The following is a 24,929-nucleotide window of genomic DNA, read 5'->3' on the forward strand; positions in this document are numbered from 1 at the left end:
ATACCTTACAGTTACCTTAGTTCCTGAGAAAAATTGTTATTGTTAACAGACATTATATCCTTTATGTAATACTCACTTGTTAAATTTCGGTCCGTCGAATAATTCAAGATTTAAGAAACAATCCGATTTGAGAAACAGTCACTACATATTGGTACACATTTTCTCTGTGTGTAATAGCTATCGCACATGTTGAAAAGACTAATTGCAGCGGCCTGGATTCAACGAGTTTGCGCCACGAGAGAAACACTATGGGCCATATGGCGAATATACCGGCGCGAAGTAGAAAACATCTAAATTAAACAACAAATACACGGAGACACGAGGATTTACATGGGTCGTAAAACACGCACTCCCCTATTTTATAGGTCCGACATGTCTCTCGGTGTGCCGACCGACCCTTTCACTGCGACGACCCTATAGAGCTGAAGCCACGCAAGCGTCACGACGCCACGAGATCACGGATTTACACGCAAAATGTATATCGTTGGCGCGTGTACGCCGAAAAACATCTTGCAATATTAAAGTAAGGACAATGGAGGGGAGGGGACGCGTGCTTGACCAGCGCTCATCCTCCGCGATGTCTCCCCTCGTTTCTCGCTCAACTTATAATTACTCCCCGGAATTGGCGACGGCGGCTGCGTCGGCGAAACTTCCTTGAGCTGTCGTCGCGACCTCCATCCACTTGGTGAAATAGCGCGTCCGCGGAAATTGCTTGAATCCCGGGCGCGGAGCCGGGATCGTTTCAATTAGCGTGCGAATGCGAAGCGGCGGGTAATTCCGGCTGCGCGACGCCGAGCGCGAAGAGATAATCATCTGGAACTCATCGTAAATCCACTATCCGGCAGTTAGCCGGACAGTGTTATCGGCGTGGGCGTATGCGTATGTCGAATGCGTGAATCATCGTTCGGTAGTTGAGTATCCGAAATACGGCGGATTCGAGAAGAGAACGGCGCGGAATCGAACGCAAAGTTCGACGAAGAGCATCGGCGGCAGCGTATAGTCGTAGTCGTAGCCGATCGGCTCGGATATAACGTGTTCGCTGTACCAAAAAGCAGCGGCGGGCAGGGTGGGCGATGTCGCGTGTATTTTATAGTTTCCCTTGGCCGAGGGCGGCGAGGTGTTGACGGACGGGACGTAACAACAACCCAACGCAGCCTGCCTCTCATCTCGTTCCCTCCCCTTTACTCATCCCTCATCTCTCCCTTTCACTCGTTCTCTCTTTTCTCATACTCGTGTTCATTCATTCGTCTCACTTCTTCAGCCTTTCTCTCTTTCTCTCTTTCGTATGTTCTCTCGTGGCTCTATCTGTCTTGTATACACCCTCTATGTTCACCTACCGACTGCCAAAACCACCCCTCGGACGAAACCCAAACAGTGTTGCCAAACGTCTGTGCGACGCGTAGCCTGGCCATTTGCATTTCGTTTGTGTCGCGACACAGAATATTTCGCGAACGCGTTTTATCGGGGGATTTTCGGTCCTCTTGTCGAGTGGCAGAGGCAGGCGCCAACCCTGTTTGCGTAGCAAACCTGCGACATCGATCTTCGTTGCAACTGTGTCGAGAGTCTTCGATAGGGTGTTAATATTCAATGACGATATACTTATTTTTAACAAGAGCGTTTTGAAGTATACTTTATCGCCGATTTTCTGCGGTCATTAAAACATTTGAGAATTTGAAACAGAATATTCGAATAACATATACTACTGGTATTTGAGAAAAATACAAGTTAAATTTTGTAAAATATTAAATAAAATTTGGCAGAACAAATAATTCATAATTTTTTACTTTCCTAATAATCTGGTTTCTAAGTTTAATATCAATTTTAGTACGCGTAATATTAATCTCATGTAATATTAATCCTCGGGGTATCATCCAGAATTACAACTTCGGAGTTTCAACGGACTACATTTTATGCCCATAGTCAATTCGGAGTTTGTATAGCCTATTTCGCGTATTAATTCCTTCAACTAGCTCTCTGTATACATTTCGCGATGTTCGGCATATGAATTTCAGCGATATTACAGTCATAAACTCAACGTCATGTTTCTCGACATGTGTTCTAATGATAAAACTTCTAATAAGAAGAACAAACGCGTGTAGAAACTAAAAATAACATGTTATATCGGGCCGCTTCTATTATCAGCAAATGACATAATTTGAAGAGAAACGAAGGCAACAATGTCTACACCAATCTTACGGACGGGCAGTGTATCTTGTCGAGCGCGCGAGTGTTAAAATTTCAAAGTGTGAGTCGAGTCCGTGCGGGTCGAATTTCGGGAAGAAATTCCGCGGCCGCGACTCCTTGAATTTCAAAATACCGATAAAATATAGAACGGAAACTATCCGCGCCGGTATCTGCGCGCCGGCGGTCGGAAAGAAGAGCGATATATCTTGTCGGACCGGCAGTCACCTCGCCGAGAGATCTCCGTGAAGAGTGCAGATGCGGCACATATATGTATTATACGTTCATATATACATATAACAGCGGAGCCGCGTCTACGAAGTTGCGAACGTAGGAATTCGCAACGGGGCGGAATCGTAGGACCGTGGCAGACACCTCTGATGTAATGCGCCGGAACTTTGCGAACAAACAAATCCGCGGGCCGGGACCGTGTGCACGCGGGGGCACCGTGCAGTCGATACAGGAGAACTGGGCGAGCGGCAGAGTTCGAAGGGAAGTGACAGAGCGGTGCCACGGTCTAAAGCAAATTTGGTAAACAATTAAGACAAACGGCAGTTCGGACGTATCGAAACAAACAGGTTGTACTTCATGCTCCGGCGCACTCGGCACGCCACAAATACGTCCTACTGGCTCGCTTTTTTTCGCCGCACAGCTCTCCCCTATTTTTTATCAGGGAAAAAATGACCGATCCAATGCTGAGAATTGTGGCCGGTTGCAAAAATATCCTTGATAAATGTATTGACGTGGAAACAAACTTGAGCGTTGACACTCCGGAGTTTCGCGAATCCCAGTGGTCAGCGCTTGCGTTCGATATCGGGAGCGCGATACTTCGCGCAGATTCGCGACGGCTACAAACAACACGAGGTATATTATAGTTGTTATCGTCGGTCCGACGGCACGTTTATAGCAAAAAGAGAAAAACGCGCGCGCCGTATCTGTGCCGTGGCGATCGTCCGCTTTCCTGAGAGATAAATGAAACTCGCTGTTTAATAAGGAGACCTCCGGAGAAAGTTCTTCGGTAATTAGTGATTATTGCTGCTACGTAATTTCTCAGAGTCGCGAGTTAGGTGGAGGAGAGATTTTTCGAAGCTATTACGCGCAAGTAGATTACCGGAGACCCGGCGCGGCGCGGCGCGGCGCGGCACGGCGTCTCCTTCTTCATAAGGAGGATTGGACCGGAGGACGGAAACGGACCTCGAAGCCTGCAACGAGGCCGGAGTTGTGGCGCAGTCTCATATTTTAAGTCTGGTAGAACAATATTAAAAGTACGGCAGCTGCGCTCGCGGCAGCGAGAGAGGGCTAGGACCGAGACGATATTCCGCACCCCCTCCGTTGGGACAGCTCCATCCTCGCGCCAGTCTGCTAGGAGCTACTCCCCGGTTCTTTCCTCTCTTCTTACTTCCCTTTCCCGCAGTCTGCACTTCACTCCATAGCCGCGTAGCTAAGTTTCCTTACCCCCCGTGCGAGGGTGCAGCTATGAAATAATGTGCACGTCGCGAAAAATCCGTAAATCAACAACCTTCCCTTTCGTTCCTTAATGTGGCCTTAATGTATGAAGCATTGCAGTGCATGTATAATTCATACTTAAAGCGGATGTAAAAGTTGAGGCCGATTCGTAAAAATTAAAGTCGTAACTAAGATAAATTTCTCACCATACACAGCATCTTTCGTCAATGGTCTGTCAATGTAATTAACTATTTACCTACTTTCTATTCGACACATAAATATCTAATGTATGTCTCTGCACGCGTTGAAACCATTTAATTGTAGCGAGGTGTCTCAATTAAATATTCGGCCACTGAAAGAAGCTCGATTTTAACTGGCACGGAGAGCATCTCTGCAAAGAGAAAGGAAGAAAGAGAGATATAAAGAAAGGGGGTGAACGCACAAGTAGAGTGCCTCTCGATTGGTGAAACTACTCAAGTTTCCTTCAGAGTGGAAACTTTCGACTCCGTTGCGAAACGGCGAGTAGAAAGATGTGAAGAAGCTCTCTTCTCTTTCCCCCCTCCCTCCCTCCTTTTTTCTTTTCTCTCACACTCCGCACCCGCGGAACTACCGTCATCCTCGCCCTCATCTTCCCTCCCGTTCTGTTTTGCGACGTGGTGGAAAGTATTTATCGTGGGCTTCTCCTGCCTCCGGGCACGGCCCGCTCGTCTCCTTCCGTCCTTTTTTCGTCAAGCGCGATCCGCGGCGCAAGTGAGGGGACCTTATCGGCCGCGTCTTCCAAACTGCGGAAAGCCCCCCCGACCCGGGCTAGGGAGAGGAGATTTGATAAAGACCGGAACGGAACGAGCCGGGGAAAACAACTGGAGTGCATTTGTCTGGATCGCGAGGTAGCGGACTACTCTTCCTAAGGAGTTCCTTCTATCTCGCTATCTCTCTGACCTCTGCTTTGGTCTTATGAAGCAACAGACTTTCAGCGACCATTTTCATCTTATCTCGCTACGTTCATTCTGCGTCGCAGAATGATAAAAATTTTGGTCCATAACCAGGTTAATGTAAGCCTGGATAATTATGTCTAAACGTATGTAAATTAATAATCATAGAGAAATAAAATTTATGCGCACTCTAATTAAAAGATACGAACATTCTTTCACAAAAAATGTTCAAGTTTCTAAAATATAATTATATTTGCGTATATCTCTCGTCCTTTTCTTTTCAGCACAATTATAATACATACCTACTATAAATACGAACGCCAAATGTATTTTTGCATCAGTAACATTTTTCTAATTTATCTATATTCAGAAGTTTACAAATTATAATACGTGGCAAGTCACTTTTTAGCATATTGATTTCGTTAAGTAGAAAGCATTCAAAGAAGGCGGCAATAGATCGAACGAGGGTGCGAAAGCGCACGCCGTGGAGAAGCCGGTAAACGATGCGGTTTCTTTCAACCCTCTGGCTGGCGAAAATCATTGAATGAATAACGCCACGGCTCGAGGCGTGCGTAAGTCGATAAAAACTACATCAATTAGAACGTGGCCGTCGGTTCGCGAGTTTTAAGGGCTGAAAGGCGAAAGGGAATTAAACTGGGTGCGTGTTCTGTACGAAACTTTCGGCGCTTAAATCCCAGTTATTCTCCAAACCTGGGTTTGCCATACCGCGCCGTGTTCACCGTTCAAAGTGAGCCACTACAATCTCGCGACGCCGTGCCACACTTTTGAACTATATCCGGAATTGCATGGTTAAAGAGACAGCTAAATTCCAGGAACAAGAGCGATGAAATATCTTCTAGTCCTTAAACGCATTGTTTTACTGTCGCGCGGAAGATTAATTGCGCATTGTGCCTAGTATATGTAAAAGGTTTCGTTTGTGCCCGCGCACGAGAACACAAAATATATGCTTTACGCAGGCATTCGCAGCGTTTCAATTTGCCTATCTAATTACCGTTTGAAATCACGATTGTTACTCATTAATTTCTGTGATATGGGCAGCTAACATTGGATTCTGCAAATTGCTGTTTGCTGTTATCGCTGTTACAGATTACATCTCCCGCAAAATGCAGAACGGCTCAGAGCGCAACTCATCAACGCTGTGGTCATGCAGGTACAATGTTCTCCGGTTACCACGTTATTCGGTGAAACTAAAAAAAGATCCGCGCTTTGTTTCTAACCATTGTGCAACGCGCAATATCTCGCAGCAATTTTTATTCACATCAGTCGGTCGTAATTATTTCCTGTAATCGTCGCGATTTCGTTCGCCATCGTGAAAAAGGCGCCGGGTAAAATATCGTAAATAAGAATACATTTATTTGAATAATTGGTCGGGCACGGAACAATGCAACAGATGTATAAAATATAAACATAGCGTATTAGCAGTTGCCAATGCAGCTGCAGCACCATTTTCCGACCGTGTATGTCGGAGTTCTGGATGTGATGCTCCGCAAAAAGATCCACAACAAGCTGCGCGCCAAGCAGAGAGAGACAGAGAGGCAGAGAGAGAGAACAGCGTGCGGTCGAGATCATAAGGCGGCATAATTCGCCCGCGGGTAAATAAATCGCGACGAAAAATACACCGTGAACGCACCGGCATCGCGCGGCGTGATTAATTAGCGACGGAACCAGACGATTAAAATGCAGATAGCGTAGCGCCGCGCGTGCGTCGACGTTGCGCGAGGTGCATTACTCAGGAATCACGCGGTGCCATCCGCTCGCGCGTTTTATTCCGCCGCCGTATTCCCGACGACGGTAAATCAAGCCACGTGTCATTTACCCGAATACGTAATGTATCGCATAAATATACGTGCCTGGCGCGCACACCCGTGCAATCCACGCGCACGGACACGCGGGAGGGGGAACGAGGGGGGGCGCGAAATTTTTTTCCACTACCCTCAAACGGGAGTCGCCTGTCCCCGCGACACGAATCCTCCCTCGGTCATCCCTCGTTCCCTCTCTCCTCTCAGTTCGATCCAGCCTGAAAACCGCAATCCCTCATCTTTCCCTACATTTACTCGATCCGCGACGGCTGAAACGTAAACTCGTTCGTTCGTACCAGGACCGGTATTCGGACGGAATGTCCGTGCATTTTTTTCTTCTTTTTTAGTTACCCTGACCGTTTATGCCTGCCATGACAACGGGCGAAATAAAATTTTCTGGGTATTTCCCTGGGAAAGTCCGGCTAAAACTGTGTACATACCCGTATCCAGTCGCGGTGCCGGCTGAATTGTAACTAGAAATAGGTACGCGAAATGTCCAACGCATATACTTTAATCATAGTCCGTATGAGCGGCTTCGGCGCGATATTGTTGAGTCACATTGCGATACTTTGCAAAAATATTCGTGAATTGTAATCGCGAGGCAAAACACAGTATGTTATGAAACAGCTGTTTCACTCATTCGTTGGATCCATCTTGAAAGAAGGTGGTATGCGAGCCGCAATATAGTCGAATTCTTGGGAAATTCTGAGAGAAAGTCTAAAGAAAAATAAAATGTGCAGAGAACTGAGTGTAAAACAGACCTCGGTTAGAAGAATCGAGCTTGCATCAGTTCATTCCATTTGCCTTTTCCCGAATGTAACTTTTTTCTATCTATACACATATACGTACAAGAATTATATACCAACGTATATAAGAAGAATTTACCGATATTTTTCGAGGAATGTATAAATATTATAAATGTAATTTATTAAATTCGATTTTATGCGTTCCTCTCTTTTTTTTCACGCGACAAATTGATAAACTCCACTCCGCTGGAGATGCATCGAACCGAAGATCCTTTATCTGAACAGGTCATCTATAAATAATAGGCTCCTGAAACGGCGCAATGATGCGGAAACATCAAACTTGACTCAAGGACCTAAGCAATCAAACGGAAGGTGCGACTCGGGGGAAAAATCGGTACAAAATTATCCGCGTAAATTATTCACGGCATGAATATACGCGAAGAACGAGAAAAATCGATGAGGCGAGAAAAACCAGCGAGTTCCCAAGCGCCCGGCACTCCGTTTCCCGCAGCCTGGTCATCTGAAAACGAATAGATTTCAGAAGACCACCGTCGCTGATGTTGATCGTGAGAGATTGCCCACTGTTGGTATCGGACGATGGCGGCGGCGTTTCGCCCCCAGCAGTGGAAGCACACGGAGGTTGCGGTCAGTACCAAAGAAAAGAAGGGCAGCGGTGGAACAGGGGATCGAAGGAACAAGACCCTCCTCCACGTAGGCGCGAGGAGAGGCAAGAACAGGGCCAACAACGGAAATAGAGGCGTAGGGAGGCTCCGCCGTCCCGCCTCGTCTTGATCAATACAGCCACGGCCTACTGCTATAGGTAACGTTTCGCAAGCCTGCCTTGCTTGCTTGCTTGCTTGCTTGCTTGCTTGCTTGCCTGCCTGCCTGCCTGCCTTGCTTCCTTGCCTGTGCTTGCTTGCTTTCCTCCTTCATCCCCGGCGAGACCCCCCCCCCTCGTGCTATAGATCTGTCTCTTATTCGAACCAACGCGCCTCGTCCCGTCCCCGTCTCGTCGTGACTGTTCCATCTCGTTCCATCTCCCCCGGCGCTCCCGAAAGGAGATAGTAGGTATACGCAGCATCAACCTACCCCACGGGACATGGGCAACCGAGAGAACATCTTCCTCCCCCTCTTCTGCACACAGCTCTGTCGCTCGTCTCATTAAAGAGGAAGGCGTCGGATCGCTGCCCTTAAAAGCGTCGTAACGCCGGCGCGTTTCTAGAGGATACAACGACATTTTCGATCAACGCTGCAGTAGAGTGCCGTCTACAAGACGCAACTGTATTATACGGGCCAATATTTTCAGACAAATTCTTTGACTGATTTAAAATCAATCTTTTCTTATTAATGAAAACGCGACAAGTAATTCTCGCAATTTTCTAATTTTTTATGTTATATTTGATATATCTTGATATATGATTTACAAAAATATTAAAATAAAATTTATCGAAATTAAATATAAAATTGAAGTTTGTGTGTGTGTGTGTGTGTGTGTGATTCTTTCTTATATCATTATATCTTGATTAATAGGAAGCTAGTTTAGAAATTATTGATGGTTTCTCTAAGAAGACATCAGCTTCAAATTCATGCAAGAACACGTCTGCAAATTTTGGGTCGCTATATCAATTATACCTCGTACATTGACATACATATTTAACAATATTGTTAAAGTCTACAATTAATTAATTATGCATTCTTGTTATAAATTTACTTACAACAGGTAAAAATGATGATAAAAATAAGAACATTTGTCAGTTAAAAAATATAACAATAATTGTAAAAATAACAATTTTCTAAATAACTATATAAAGAACTGTATAATCAATAGATTTATCATTTTTATAATGTTGTATCTTGAAAACTGTGTATCCAACCAGATTTTATCTTTGTATAGGAACGTTCTTTCTGGATTATGGAGATTGCAGGCACGTGAATGAAACTGTATGAGACAGCCTCCACCTGTTTTCGCGCTGACGCATTACAAGATATGGCACTTTCCCATATCGATCCTTCAATAACTGAATTAAGAATTGTGAAACCTTTTTTTCGCTGACGTGTTTCCCGCGGAAGATATATACGCTACGTTGGGTGAGCTCGCGGAAGGCTCGGGGGATACGCTCCGCGTGCGATAGAATTATCTTGGAAATACACGGGGGGGGCGAATATCCCACGACTGGTGTATATAACGGTGAAAGAGATTTAGGATTTAGGGAAGGAAAACGTTCCGAATTAACGGCATGCCTCGCGTGCCGCCGTCGCTCGAAGACTCGCAGCGGTCGCACACCGTAAAAATTAACGGGTTAAACAATAGAATTCTGTAATACAGTTGTTACTCGCAAACCGACGTAAAAATAATTGGAGAGATCGGTTAACGTGCGCGCAGTCTGCTCGCGGCATGACTCCTGCATTTTCCGCCCTCCTCTCCTCATCATCGTTGGGAATTCATGCCACCCGCTCCACTTTTAAACAACCCTTCCATCTAAGCGCGTTACACTGACGGTCAGACATGAAAGAAACGTCCATGCTCTCACCCAGACACTCCATTCTTCCCCCGCAATCCCGCTCCCTGCCCAACGAACCAACCTACAGTCTACCGTACGTGAGCCACCGTTACATGGCGGCTGACTCTTTATAGTCTTTTAATTAGAGCCACTTTGTAGAACAAGCGCGGGAAGGGTTAGGAATGCCGACTGGAAAGTTCTTTAATTTGCCCAATAAATCAGCGGACAGTTCTACGGCACGGCGCGCGGGGAAACGTTTATCTCACGTGCGGTTCGTTCGCGGTGCTATGATTTCGCGTCTCTTGATCGCGCTTCCGCTCTCGGACGATTTCGCGACATCCCGCTGTATTTCTCCGTCCCCGCCCTTCCGCCCCCTTAAAATCAATTTATCCAATCTCGACTCAACTAAACTTACACTTATAAATAATTGATAAAATCATTTTGCAATGACACGTTTCGATTAATTGCTTACAGTTGTTTTTTGTGATTAGTCTTTTTTTTTTAATTTTGTGCATGTAATCTATTAGTAGACACACTAATAAAAATCAACTGCTAGATTTCTGCATGCTATCCTATTTTGATATTTGACAGATCGCGACGACGAGACCAGATCTTCGGCGCGATCAATTTTGTGGGGAGGCACGTTTTCGCTCGATAAAGTTCCTGATTAAAGTGCTCGCGTGTAACAAAGTTTCATATAGAGTATCCATATGTTTCCAACTTAATCTAACTCGACCTCGGGAAAACTTCAAGTTTTGCGGGATATTTGATCGCGGCTCGCTGTTCTCTTCCAGCGGATCCCTCCCCGAGGCTATAAATTTTTCCCGCGTTTACTCCGTAAGCCGCGGCCGACCGCAAAATAATATGCGGCCGGCTTGGCCCTCATGTTTGGCTGATCGGCGGCTGATTACACGTGTTCCGCGCCAATGGTGGGAGCGCATGATAAAGCTGGCGGACAGCCGGGGCAGAAGGCCAGACACAGCCTCAATCACCGCAACCTGCTGGTCAGCCTAATCCGCCATAGTGGCCACCTATTCAAAATCAATAGATAATTTCGCCCCTCCCCCTCCCATGGCAGGACGTACATGCAAAGGCGATGCGCGAAGGGTGCGTTTCTTTTTTCGGCTTTACCGATTAATTAATAATGTATCTGATATGAAATTATAATCCGCTAGTCAATAAAACGGATGAATAACATTTTCCAACTTTGAAAGAGTTTAAGCAAAGGTACCAACAAGTGTCAGACTAGGAAGAACAATTATTAATTAATTCGAACGGCGTCCATTCTATTCCCCTCCCCAGGTCGAGGCGAACGCTAAAGGTTATTGTATTGTCGTATCAGCCACCCTGTATACGATGTTGTAGAACGCGAATCCTTTGCGCCGTATGAGTAACAACCATGCGGCATGTTTTGCTCACATCACCGAGGCATTAAGGCGCGTTTTACCCCTCTGCACGGCGACGGCTAAGTCTGCCTCCACCTTCGTCGTCTCCACCTTGCAGCACGGCGACGTTCGCCCTACACGGTGGCATGAATATTCAGAACCTGCGCCTCGTTCAATATGAATGCCGTTGATCTTGGCGAGCCGCGTCTCCGTGCCGTTTGCGTTAACGCACCACCCGCCAAGAGGCGGACAGCCGGGTGGGTCGTCGCGTGGTCTGGGTTCCCAGATAAATAGTATTAGCGACAAAGATTACCATAGCTTCGCTCTCAGTAAACCGAGACAAGCTCCTCCGAGACGAGATATATCTCTCTCACTCTCTCTCTCTCTCTCTTTCTCTCTCTGTGGTCCTCGCGAGCGAAAAGAGAGGGATGATGCTCGCTCAATATGCCGCCTCCACGCGTACGGATTACTTCGTATGCGTAAAGTGTGCGAGTAATATCGAGCCTCCCGGAGAATCTATCTCTCTGATGCTTTCGGCGAACTTCATCCCGATCTTATCGCCACCCTTTATGCGATTCACGTATGAGGGATCGAGAAATCTGGCCATGCTGGATGCTACGTGCATGGAAGAGCGCTTTGCAATTCCAGACTTCATTTTAGCAAGATGTTGTAATCCTGGAGAAATAAAATTTTCAGAGAAATAAAAATAAGAAATATGTAATGACAATAATGTTTTCTTAAAGCCACAAATGCGAAAAAACTATTGTATCAATCAATATAATCAATCAAATATTCTCGATTAGAAGAAACTAAAAAAGTACTCGAATAGCATACCATTTTTTTTTTAATTACCGTTTAATAAAATCACAATTCATTAAATATATATGCAAAATAAATTTATGTGTATAATCTATTTGTAGTATAATTTCATCAATATATATACCATTTATTTCAAAGTCAAAATAAATATGCTCAAATTTAGAAGAAAAAATGTCAAAATATTTGAGAATTGTATAGATTTTTTTAAGATGGAGAGAAATTGCAATAATATTATTAGGTTTCCTTGTGATAAAAGATGTTCGCGGTGTAAAAAAGGATTGGGAGAGAAACTCTGTTATAATCGACATTACAAAGGACGTTAAGAGAATTGCACGGGCAGGTTTCAACAATGCGCGGGCAATAAAAAAAGTAAGCAAGCGGGACTGGATGTACAGCGGACAACACAGAAGAGATCAGAGGTTTATGCAGGTGGATAGGTGGCGGCGGTACAGACAGCACTGCGCCGCGTTGCTTTGAAAGTCGACCCCCCTCCCCCGGCACCGCGAAAGTTCAATCAAGCTAAACAACATTTCTGTCCGGTCGTACCGGCCAAAAAGCGAACTGCCGTTCACGGATGGCCAACTGCGGCAGGCCGGGCTGGCTGGCCAGCCAACCTTTCCCCGACGTCGGTCTGGCCTCGCACCAACTGCAAACGCGTATGAAATCGCGCTATCGTGCTAGCGAACGTGCACGCGGCCGCACTCACGGAATCGGACGAATTTTTATCGAATATCTGACCCCTGAGAGAATGAACGATCGCACTTGGAAGACATTATCGAAGCATTGCGGGCGATAGAGGATCCTAATGGAAAACGTACGATAGTCTGCGGTTTAATCCGTGGTCTCGTTTCTTTTGATAGATAGTTCGAAAAGCGTTGCGAAAACTCTTGTCACTTACATCGCAACTGTGTACGAACCAGATATTAAATTTTGAGAAAAAAAAATAAAATAAACGACCAAAAAATACAGAATTGAAAATTTCATATGCAAGGTATTTTGTTGTAACACACGTATTGCTAAATTAACAAGATATATTGATCACACGCTCTTGCGTAACATATCTCGATAGCTATCTCGATAAAGCACTGTCGAAGATGATTAAGCCGACGTCGCCAATCCTACAGCAATCTATCTATATACCTCGGTCGCTTACGTACGGACGTCCTTAGCAATATCTTCGACCGACCCAAACTATCCGTCATCGATTTCGTGGACGGGCGGGAACGCCGCTTGCAGATCACCGATTTTGACAGTTGATCATCGTATAGTAGGTTCGAAACACATTGATGTACGATGGGTGCTTGCTTCGGTCCAACGCAGAGATATAGTGAAAACCAAAGGCGATGATGGCAGAGCAGACGCCAGATTGATCGGGGCCAAGGGTGGTTATCCCAGTGACGTGGGCAAAGGGGGGAAAGAGGAGGAGAGCTTATAGAGTAACCGGGGTCGTCGCCCGGCTTTACTGCCACACGTGTCCTTGCGTTTATCCTGTCTCCTTGTCTCTAACTTAATCGTACCGAAATAAAATCTCTTATTCCAAGATAACAAAGAATTGATAATAAGCGCTTCTCATGACCACCTTATTTTTCAACTACCGATGATAAGATAACAAAAGATCTAACATATACATTTATATTTATTGTTCACAGCGCGAATGGGAACTCCGTTATCGAAGTCTTGATGATAGTGTGCAACTGATAGCGCGACTACGCGCTAACAATGATAGTGAAGTCGAGCGCGTGCGTGCCCGAGAATATCTTCTTGCCGCATTAAGTCGTGCCGCACGAATGTCGTGTCCCGTTGAGAAACAAATAGGCGGTTCGGTATACAGTTTGTTTGAGAGCGGCGTGTGGCGGGTGGAAAAGTTTGAAAGTGGAATTGAAAGCAAAGCGCCACGGCACGTAAACCGTGTTCGCCACTTGCAGCCGCACACCTTGATTCCTAAGTAATGTTCGGGGGGGTAACGATTCAATTCATACAATCGATGCGCGTTGTAGGTGGCACGTTGTTCGTCATATCCGACTTGGTGAATTAAAAAGTTGTTATTCGCGTCCTGTTTATTCGCCTCCTTCGTCTCTCAAAAGTAATATCTAGTTTCGCGATAAAAGAAGAATTGAAAGAAGGGGCCGAGTTTCGCTTTTCGCGGCTTTATATAGTTTTTGCCTTCCTTCCATTTAGTTCCGGCTCTATTTCCTTCTCGTGTTATCTTGAATAAATACACGTTCCGACCTTCGAGCTCTCTCTCTCTCTCTCTCTTTCGCCACGATTGCTCCCTATCCTAGTCCTAAGCTTCATTTTATTTCCTCCATTGTTTCCACTCCTTGGTGGGTAGCACCCTCACGTAGTCCTTCTCATTTTCCACTCACACGGTCTCGCGCGTTCACCAACACGCGCGTTCGCCATCTATAAATATCTACGCGCCCGTACACAATAGTACCAAGATCCCTTTTCTCAGTTAGTTCCTGGTCCCCTGAACGTCGGCATTATTTTGCTCGGTGGCCCCCTTTGTTTCGGTCCGTTCTATTGAACTGCGGGCGAGATAATACGTCCTGTGCGCGCACCCTTGCGCCCGACATGTCGCTTCGAAACAAACCCGCATTCCCGCTTTCCAATAATTCGCAGTTTTATCCTAACACCTCTACCAACCTACCTATGGTATACAGGACCCATTACATCTCTCGCGGCGGAACGGCAATCCCGCTTACTCGGAAGGATCGATATTACACCCTTCGCGATACGCACTAAATCCCATACGACACGTAACATCGCGACCAGTCACGAAAGCCTCGCCAAGCTGTTTTTGCTTTGCTAACGTCGTGATCGATTATGCAAGGGATGGCCAAATATCGAAAGGGGGAGGTGTTTTCTCCTCCTCTCTCACCCCCTCTAATACGAGCGGGCAACTTCTAGGATGTAGAGGTCGGGGAAGCGCCGGTATTAGCTAACCACGGGCTTATGTATCTCGGAGTAAATTCCGAACTGCGAGGCATCTAGGATAATATTATGCTGTGCTGACATCTTTGGTGTTAGCCAGGCCGTCCGTTACACAACATCAGACTACCAACCAAACCCTAGGCTTCCTTTACCCTTCTCCCGCACAGGCGGAGCCCAAGCCAAGTCGATAGCCCGCCCGAGATCCTGCGGTCATCCGTTACGGGAAAGACCAAAGGAGCTGCTCGCTCTGTCCGTCTCCCTCACTCTCCGAAGACGATGAAACAAGAGAGAGAGAGAGAAGGGGGAGGGAAGAAGGAGGGATACACGATCCGAAGGAGAGGAGAGAAGTCGAAGAGAGACAACATGACCTTGCTTGAAGACTGAGGAAGCCGACTGACCGAACACTACACCTTACTAAGACTCCGCAAGCCCGTTACGAAGCTTTCAAATTACGGCACAGTTCCGTCCAAGAAGCCCAGAATTCGAATTAACGAGACGAGCAACAGGAACGAGCGCACCTGAGCTTGGGTATATCTTGCTAAATGATGCGGCTACCGAGCATAAGCTACAACGCAACGTGAGAACATAGGGCGAGTACTGTCTTCGTTTGGTTTGCGTGGCTATTAAATCTCTACGTCCTCGTAACAAAGGGTCTTGTTTAACCATCTCTAAGTTTCATCCCGATAATACATCTCGCAAGCCCAAACTCTCGCAAGTTCTAAATATTAAAGCTTGTTTAAAATATTACTGTCACACACGCATGCGCAATTGCACACGCACGTTACAGGGTCAGATTATTGTTTAATATTTCAGAGTTCCATTCGTTTCTATATAATATTTAAAACAGCAACCAACAGCTTTTATTATAGATCGAGAGAAATAGTCAAGCGATTTTACGCACGACAGGAAAAACGATATGCATGTGAAAACGGTCTCTAACCGTATTTCTAACCTCGTTTTGAGACGTCGTTTGAATTTATGGCCGTAACGTAAATACCTCTCGTACTCCACATACCGCGGCCGAGGCCTTCCTATAAAGATATCGAGGTATGCCTATTCAAAGATGAAAGACCCATTACCGGCATATTTTGCGTACATAAAATATTCCAGAATGCCACACAAAATTCCTTCAATATTTGTGGTCTGCCATGAATATTACTTTATATGAGAATTTCAATAGGCTACATATCGAACTAAAGCATATACCTACATATATTTATGATTATAATGAATACGATGTAGCCGCTCTTAATAATCTCGTATCAAATAACGCGTTTTTCGTGCGTCCATTTAAACTGACTGTTCCCGATGCAAACGGAGAACAAAAATTGCAACCAACGAGCTTCGCCGAGGCGGTACGAAAGTTGGCAGCGGCCGACCTCCCAGAGGATAGTAGGCATACAATATTTGAAACAGAAAACCATCGGGGATGTTGCGGCGGCGCGCTATGTATGTATAGCTACGTTGAATGCATCAGCGTGTCCCACGGCAGCCAGACTACTATCAAGTATGTATGGAATGATATGATTTTCGTTTAATTAAAACTGTAATAACTGTTTCGTCCGCATTCCACAGCATGGGCATTAAAATATATAGAGTGCCACGGGTGCGCAACCGTCACGACTTGAAACGAATGAGAAATACAGAAAAAAAGTAAAAAAATACACACGCGCAGTCAAACAAATGCATCAGATTGGAATGCGCTTACGCGAATGCGATTTATACAATCTTACGCTTCTTCCTAACGCGTAAGACACCTGTATCGCAACCGCACGAGCCGATTCCGAATTTATCGCATTTTATTTCATATACGATATACGTAAAATCAAATATATACGCGTAAAATCCAAGATATATTACGTTTCGATAAAATATAAAGGGTGGTATTTCCTTGGGGAATAAAATATGATTAAACGACCATCAGAAGTGATATCCGAAAGGAGGATGTTGCTCAACAAAGGGCGTATTCTTCGTGGCTCAATAGCCCAGGACGAAAACGAGGCTTTGTGTCGACGGAGGCCGGCGAGTGTGTGCCGCGCGGAAGGGAGGAAGGAAGGCGACGAGAATGGAAAATAAACGTAGCGATGATGCCCCGAGTTTGAAACAATTAACATAACAAAGCGAGGCGAGGCCGAGCGGGTCGAGGGGAGCGAGAGGCGGTCGGAAAGGGTAGGATACGTCGAGCCAAAGGCAGGGGAGAAACACGGGCGCGTTTCTCTTGAGATTTTGGCACCGTTTCCACCGTCGACGGCAGCCTATTCCAACTTGTGGTATTCGAAAACATTTTCCCCGACCGGCGTAAACGGATCCGACGTGAACAGCTGAAGGGCCACACGGCGTGAAGAAAACTTTCCTCCGTCACCTGCCGTTGTCACAGTTTTACGGCCGGTTCCGATATAACGCGTGATACGTTATCCCAAAAATTCGAGGCATCATATATTCTCTATTCTCTATCCTAACGCATCGGCTGGATTTTTATCACGAAATAAACGGCGATTTGCCACAAATATTCTCTTCTATCGTGAATAACAAAAAACATCTGATAAAAGCTTTCTTAGTCCTTGCATTTTTTTTCTGTATTTATTTAGTAATTCATGTCCTACGAATAAAGGTAATATCGTAGAGAATATCATAAATCAAATGTCGCAGTCTCGCAACAAATACTTCATTATATATTTTCAAATATTTACGTCAAGAAATTAACTTAACACTAGCTTGTCTTAGTGAGAAAACATCTCTTTTTAAGAAATGATAATAAAATATATATAATGATAATATGCATCACGTTGGATTGAGTGAGAGAAAACTTTTTAGTCAATTCGTTTAAACGTGCGTCGATTCACGATATTCTTCTTTTCATTTAGGCGACGTAGTACGTCTTACTTGATATAAGTGTCCTGTATATAATCATACAAATTGTTTTTGATGTGTGAGAGATCTCGCGCTCGTGTCTATATAGATAAGAAACTCACAACCCTTCGCTCATCCGTTTTTCCGCCTCTACTTGTTTTTTCTAACGCCGCTGCTAGCGTGTGCGATATTTCAACATCTTTATTAATGTTTCTTTACGTTGAAAAAATATTACGTAAAACAGGAAAGAGATAGAACTCGTAGGTAACGCACTTCGCGAATAAAATGATCGATCAAGAAATTTCCTAAACACTCGTGAGTTGGAATCCTGTTATTTCTAAATTAAGTCTACCAAAGAAATAACACCATGCCCGAAGGTCTAGCGTGAATAATGCGGTGCGCGTGACTGTGATAAATATTTAACCCTCCGCTAGCACAGGTTACCTTTCCTTCCGTGCGAGATTAAGAGAGTTTATAATGACGCAATCTTGCGCTAATATTCGCAACATATTGGCGTTCAAGTAACATTTACGTGATTATTTAAAATTATGTAAGAGGATCGCATTCTTAATTAATATTTGCTTGTAGCTAATTTAATCTCTAAATTAAAAAAAAATAGCACTACAATTTTGAAGTCCTTTCTTTCAAATCCTCGACATCGTCACAAAAACATCTTAGAAAACGTGACAACTATGTATGACATGCCAGAAATGAAAGTTCTACAAAGACAATATGACATAAACGAAAAAAAAGACGAGAAAAACTGCAAAAACGAGACGACGCACTGAAACGTATGCCATGTCTGACTATGCATCGTCCTTATCTACTCGCTTTAATATCACGCGCCCTAAGTAGAACGCTGCGTTACGTTCAGACGTAACGCTGTTCCCGTAACACACTTCTATGAGAAGTTCCCTCCGAGAACTTTCACCATATTAACCCAATATCAGCCATATGGTTTAGAATCAGGTTAACAACCGCTCAGCGAGGTATCTTCCCTTGTGTCGAGAGGCACGGGGATTATCGGCTATCAATCTGATTTAGCACCATTTACGCAAAATAATAGCACAGAGAACGTCCAATATTGAAATTACACCGGCTTTCATGGATATATAATGCGGGTAAATTGAGTAAATGTTTAGTAAATAATAACATACTAATGTTAAGTTTATCGTGAAAAATATATTTCGCAAAATTTGTAAAAAATGATTTGTTAAATTTAGCGCTAAAAAATATTATAAAGATTGAAGAGTGAAAATATACGTATATATCATCTTAATCATCTAGAAGCGGGACGACGGTTCATCTTACGAGAAAAGTTACAGTTTTATTGCACCCGTCTTATCTCGACTTCCGCGATCGACGATCTGTAAACTATAACGACATTTCGAGCGCACCTTCGATCGCAACCATTCATAAATCTGCCCAGCGTATCGTTCTCGTCCATTAGCATCTCGTCGTGCGTAGAATCGCGGCGAGGACAGCGTATCCTGCAGTTTGTCCCGGTATCGCAGTTTGAGTAACACACCCGACGTTCGTGGAGGCAACCAGTCAGCGCTGGTGGGAAGTATAAAATGTCAATACGTTTACCGGCGGGCCATTGTTGAGCTTGATCTATGTTTATGGGCGTAACGGCGTAGGTCGCCGTCGTCGTCGTCGTCGTTGCATACGGAGCAACGGCGCGCGGAGAAAGCGCGAGTATCTCTTTCTGTAATGTTCCGGCCGTAATAGTACAAAGACGGTCCTTCGTTCCCGCTCGTGTCCGCAAATGTATGACGGCAGCACTTTTCGAGCACACGTGAAACATTCTGACACACGCATACCAAGAATTATTTCCGCGAGTTTCGAAAATTGTTATCTCCGTCTTTTTTCGACGTTGCAGAAACGTTCATAGATATACGTATATATAAATAATTTAATTAATCTTTATGAATTCCATGCATGTTAATTTTTATTTTATACGTATTAATTTTTATTAATTCTATTCTTATTTCTTTTTCTATCATTTTATTTGCGCTAACTTATACAAATAAAAATAAATATCGATATCATTTGATTATATTTACGTATATTTGCATGTGAGAAAAGTAAAGAGAAGATGTGGAAATAATTCTGCAAACTATTACTAATTCCTGAAAAACTTATAAATGTGCAAAGGATTAATCCTCCACCTCCTGCAAAGCTGTCGATAAGACTGAGGAAGATTGAGGAAGTTATTTGCACAAGACGAGAAATTACCTCCCTTCGTTCCTGCAATGTCTCGTATCCCGAGCGTGTTCCTCGCTATCTTATTACGCGCACGTGTCTTCGAATGTATAGCCGTGTGTTGGTGTATGTAATCCACGCCTGCGCCACGGCGATATCGTTTGTGATAATGCATGTGCCTAGTACAGATCTCCCGGTCGAACGATCATCCTTCGCTATAGCGATGTTCTCATTACCTTCGACTTTACACATTCACACGCGAGATAATACCACCACCGAAGCTAGAATCCGCGAGAATAAAGTTCTTCTCGGTCCATTTCGAAAAATTGAGCCAAAATGATGAAAGACTGATCGTCGAATCTATCACGTCGTGGTGTTTGAGCATTTCTACAGCTCAGGCTATTCCCCGTTTTCTACGCTTGATGCTACTTGGCACGTAGAGGAAAATTGTCAGACTAGAAAAAAAGAAGTAGTTGTAGCGAGGCGCTCGTACGCTTTGTTCAATATATTGCAATGTGTGTGTGTGTGAGTGTGAGAGAGAGAAAAAGAGAGAGAGAGAGGGAGAGGGAGAGAGTTAGGGAGAAAGAGAGGGAGAGAGAAAGGGTTCGAGGTGCCAGAGACTCGCCAGGGGAATGAAACCTGATTTAGGACTGCGGTCCAGAAATCTCCCAAGAGACCCTCCAGGCTGACCACCGCGCACTCGCTTCGCTTTCCAGTGTCCCTCCGAGTGCGATCCTCGCCCTCTACCACTACTACCTTTTCTCTACCGGCTCTTCGGTGTTCCACGTCCAATGTCCCCATGTCCCTGGACGCCAACAAGTGCGACTCTTTACCAACATCGCGTCGGAAATGCGTCCGGAATACTGAAGAGCCCTTCAAGTATTGCGGCGGGATATGTTATAACCAAAAAAAAGCAGCTTAACTTCCGCTTCGATAGAGAGAGGATAGGAACAGAGGAATAATACGAATGAGATTAGATTTTCTCCGCTGCGAAATACGTTATTTAATATTGTGCGATGGTCAAAAGATTTCGTAGAATTAACAAAGGCAAGATTTAATGTTACGGAATAATTTAACGCTAAAAAATACAACGTCCAATTTCATTTAAACCAAAAGCTCCTCCACTCTCGAGAAAATATTTTCAAATCGTGGAAAAGAGCGAATTTTGATAATACTTGGAGGGATAATATCGGCGGGCGCAGAATTTTCATTCGATACGTTTATTCCATATACTTGCTTTAAACTTTCCTTTGACTCATATAATATCTTGATTCGACCGCTTTTATATCGAGTATTCTTGCGAAGCATAGAGCGAGGAGCGGGCCGACCGGTGGCGAAGTTTCAGACGGGGGCCACGGGAAAGAAGGGAATAAACCGGAGTAGCGGAAAAGGAGGAAGGAAGGAAGACGCTCCTGGCACAGCCTGGCGTGTAGGTTACTACGTGCCCGCTCGCCGAGGCATCCCGTGACCGTGGTCTAGCTTAAGGATTCGGGTCAGGCTGTAACCTGCCTCGATTGCAAATATAGGGAAACACTTTTGGAGGCGCTGCCAAAACCAAAACTCAAGTAGCACCCGGGCGTCTCGAGGCGCACGACGCGACGAAAAACGCGAAAATTTAATCGACTCCTACCGCACCGATTCTCCCGATTCTACCTAGCAATTTCCACCGCGCGCGTATATATATATATATATATATAACTCATTCGGAAATCCGTAAACCTGCCGCTACCACAGCTTGGAAACCGAAGGAGATAGCTTACCGCGTCGCTCAATCTGACCGAAAATCAGTAACCTTTAAACTTTTCCCAGCTCGCCCACTAGCCATTTCCCTCTCGGAGCACGAATTTGAGAGTATGCCCAGAGTATTTATGCGGAAATGGAGATATTACACCCCCGATATATCAATAGCATATCGCCAGAATTCGTTCTGCTAAAATCTTGTGTTTTTACAAACGCGGCACTTGTCATACTTAAATAAATGTTGTTATATAGTAAAAATATTATCAATACATTTCATTATTATCGTAAGAGATACTCGCATGTTACGCCTCGACTCGTGAAAAATACGCGTTTCGCTTAAAAACTCTCAAAGCACGCAATGTCACGGAAAAATAGCACACCCTTTGTCACCGGATATGAATCTTATTGAACATACTTGGAATATGCTCCCACAAACGGCGGTGCAAGAATGCACCCGCGAAGCGGCGAAAGCTCGCAGCTGCAGTCACTGAAGAATGGGCCGACATACCGCGAGAAGTTCTTCGCCATCTTTTTTCGAGGCTCGCGCCGTCATGTAAAATTGTGGAGGTAGAAAATGTAAAATTCGTGCGAGCCGGCGGATATTAAAACGAGGATAGCCCGCGGAGCATAAATCGTGTCAAGTATCTACGCAATAACTTATCCCTTTTCATTTCCATCCTTCGCGCCCTTCATAAATAGATATACAGCAAGCGATGCAAAGTAGCTCTTCCCGCGGAAAAATAACATTCCCCTGCCATTTCAAGCACGTAAATCCAACTATTCGACTGATTCCAGTAAAAAAGCATAATAACGAAATACTTTATGAATAATTTAGAAAGTTTACCACATTATAGGATATCTGTGCGTTACAACAATCCCACCGGAAAATGAAATATGATGAAAGTTGTTCGTCATACTTTTCAGAACAAAGTATGTGTAAGTCCTTACTCCAGAAATTTTATCTATAAAAATTATATAACTTGTGGGTAATTTTGTAAAAAAAGAATTGATAGAGCCTGGAATCAGGTTGGCTAAGTCGAACAGATGGACAATATAGAAGTCGAATAAATTACAGACACTTTCTGACGAGTATATTGATGTTTATTTAACGAAGTCGAAATAACGATCGAAAGTGATTGCTCTAAACTGGAGCAAATAATTATCACGATCGTCGCTAAATAGAGCGGCGCCGAAATGAAAAATATAACTCCGCGAAAATGAAAAAATTGGAAAATCTCCTACAAACTAAACCTATAGAAACTATCCTTATTCTAGACTTCACCCTGGGAACTAAAGAAAATGATATGTGTGTCGCTCGGCATACGCAATAGATCGCTAATTGGATTGCGAGAAATAATTAATTTTCTTGGGCTGCATTCGATACCTGGCTGATAAAGATAAAGGTCCGCGGCGCGCGGCCACACAATCGCCGAGCGCTCCACGCTGCCTGGTTGATTCCGCGTGCTTGCGGATCTCGGAGGTCCCACGAAGAGTCGGAAGCCGCCACCAGTGAACCGTCGTGTCTCTCGTTCCGTAGTCACACAAGTCGTACTCGTCGTTCTTCACGAGTTCACGTTGTCCCCTTCGACGGAATCGCGATGGTCGTCGTGCGTCGTCATCCCTCTCCTTCTATTCGCGACATGTACGCTTCGTTCGTTGATCGCAGAAGATGGGGAACGCGTCGCCGCCGCCGCGCACAAACGAAACGCCTGTTCCTCACAACGCGAAAACACTCACCGAGTACAGTTCACGTTCACGTGCGGATCAACGTCGAGCGTGCCCAGAAGCACCATGAATACTGAGTATCGCTCCACGAGAGCGCGAAGAAAATCCTTCTATTCGCGTAGTTCACCCACGACAAGTCTAAACTACGCGCGGAACGCGTACGCGAGAGTCGCGCGGTCGTGCGACCACGAGCGCCGCCGGTCGTTCGACGACCACGTGAGCCGAGAGAGCGATCCGATCCAACTCCACGTGTCCACGATCTCGCTTGAATTGACCGGTCTGCGAAAACTGGTCGAGTTAACCCACGGTAACACCGCGATCGAGTGAATTTCGTGTCTTAAAACGAAGAACAAAAAATCAGCACTGAATCTCGCGGTCTGAATCAGAAAACCCAACAACAACGACGCGCGTGGTCAGTACTTGTTAACGTTTAAACACTAACGTCACGAGCAAAACATCAATAACATCACCACCGCGACGCGGGAGAAGTATCGCCGTACCGAATATCGTCGTTTTCAAACTCGCCACCCCGTTGTCCCCGCGACGAACGCTCCTCGTGCTAGGTGTCACTCGACTCTAAAACGCTGGTACCGCCGGCGAGAGCGTCGTCCGCGTAACTACCGACCGTCCTCCGCCTCGTTGTCGTCGTCGTACACATCAAGAAGAAAGGGCCGCGTCACTTCGGAGCGGAGCGGAACGGAGCGGAGTGGAGTGGACGAATCGGACGGTGGGCCAGCCGCGGGAAGAAAATTTGCGCGAGTTCGTCGAGCGGCTGGTGGCGACGACGACGACGCGTCCTCTCCCACCGAAACGAAAATCCGTCTCCGAGATCCTCGTGCGTGTCCCAAAGTCTCGTCAAAGATCCCCTCCGGATCGCGAATCCACGATACGGAATAGTGACGAGTGGTGGTGGGGGGGATGGGGGGAAAAATGAAGGGGGCTACAACGAGCTGCGTCTCCCCAGCTGATCGTCGTACCGATCAACGGCGATGTACAACTCGTGTACGTCCGGCAACGACGCCGCCTCTTTTACCAAAACGTGGAGATGGTGTACACTGCGGTCGCTCTCCGCACACTGAGGATAGCTGACGTCACGAGCCCACCACGCGGAGGTGGTCTCGCGAGCGACGGTTTCGCGCCGGCGCCCGCGGCAGCTGCAATCCCTATAGGCACACACAGTGCCAGTACACCCCTGCGCGCCGGTGTTCCCTTTCTCTCTCTCTTTCTGCCGGCGCTCTGACTACGTATATATATATATATATATCCCACCCACCAATACTACTCAGCGTGACTCGTTCCACCTACGTACGGCAGCCGAGTAACGGTTTAACCGTCGACGGAGGAGCTAACACCTAATGGGGTTTTACGTTACGTCACGTTGGGCACGGTCAAAGAGAACAAACCCATGCTGCTTTCGCATACTGTGGATCAATTTCAAGACGGAAAAACGGGGACCCGTGACTAGTAATTGATTGTAACACGTGCATACTGTAATCTCGAGTATGCCTGATCGCTTGCATGTGATTCGGATGTAATTTATGGTTTTCAAGACGCACAAGTACGATTAATATGAAAAAATATGATAAGGAAAACAAGATGTATAAACTCATTAATATGTCTTACAATTAAAATAAATTGGAATTAT

The 24,929-nt window shown here is 45.3% G+C and overlaps 1 protein-coding gene across 4 annotated transcripts in view; it reads right to left on the bottom strand.

Moving 5' to 3' along the window:
• Positions 1-24,344, bottom strand: part of LOC112467901 (CUGBP Elav-like family member 4) — a 546,980-nt gene extending 522,636 nt beyond the window's left edge. For all 4 annotated transcript variants that reach the window (XM_025036804.1, XM_025036803.1, XM_025036802.1 and 1 more), the window contains exon 1: positions 22,944-24,344. The gene's annotated coding sequence lies outside the window, so the exon portion shown is untranslated. The remainder of the gene's footprint in view (positions 1-22,943) is intronic.
• Between the last annotated feature and the right edge of the window lie 585 nt (positions 24,345-24,929).

Source organism: Temnothorax curvispinosus, unplaced genomic scaffold (genome assembly GCF_003070985.1).
Source record: "Temnothorax curvispinosus isolate PA1 unplaced genomic scaffold, ASM307098v1 QBEX01017878.1, whole genome shotgun sequence".
Classification (NCBI taxonomy): Eukaryota; Metazoa; Arthropoda; class Insecta; order Hymenoptera; family Formicidae; genus Temnothorax; species Temnothorax curvispinosus.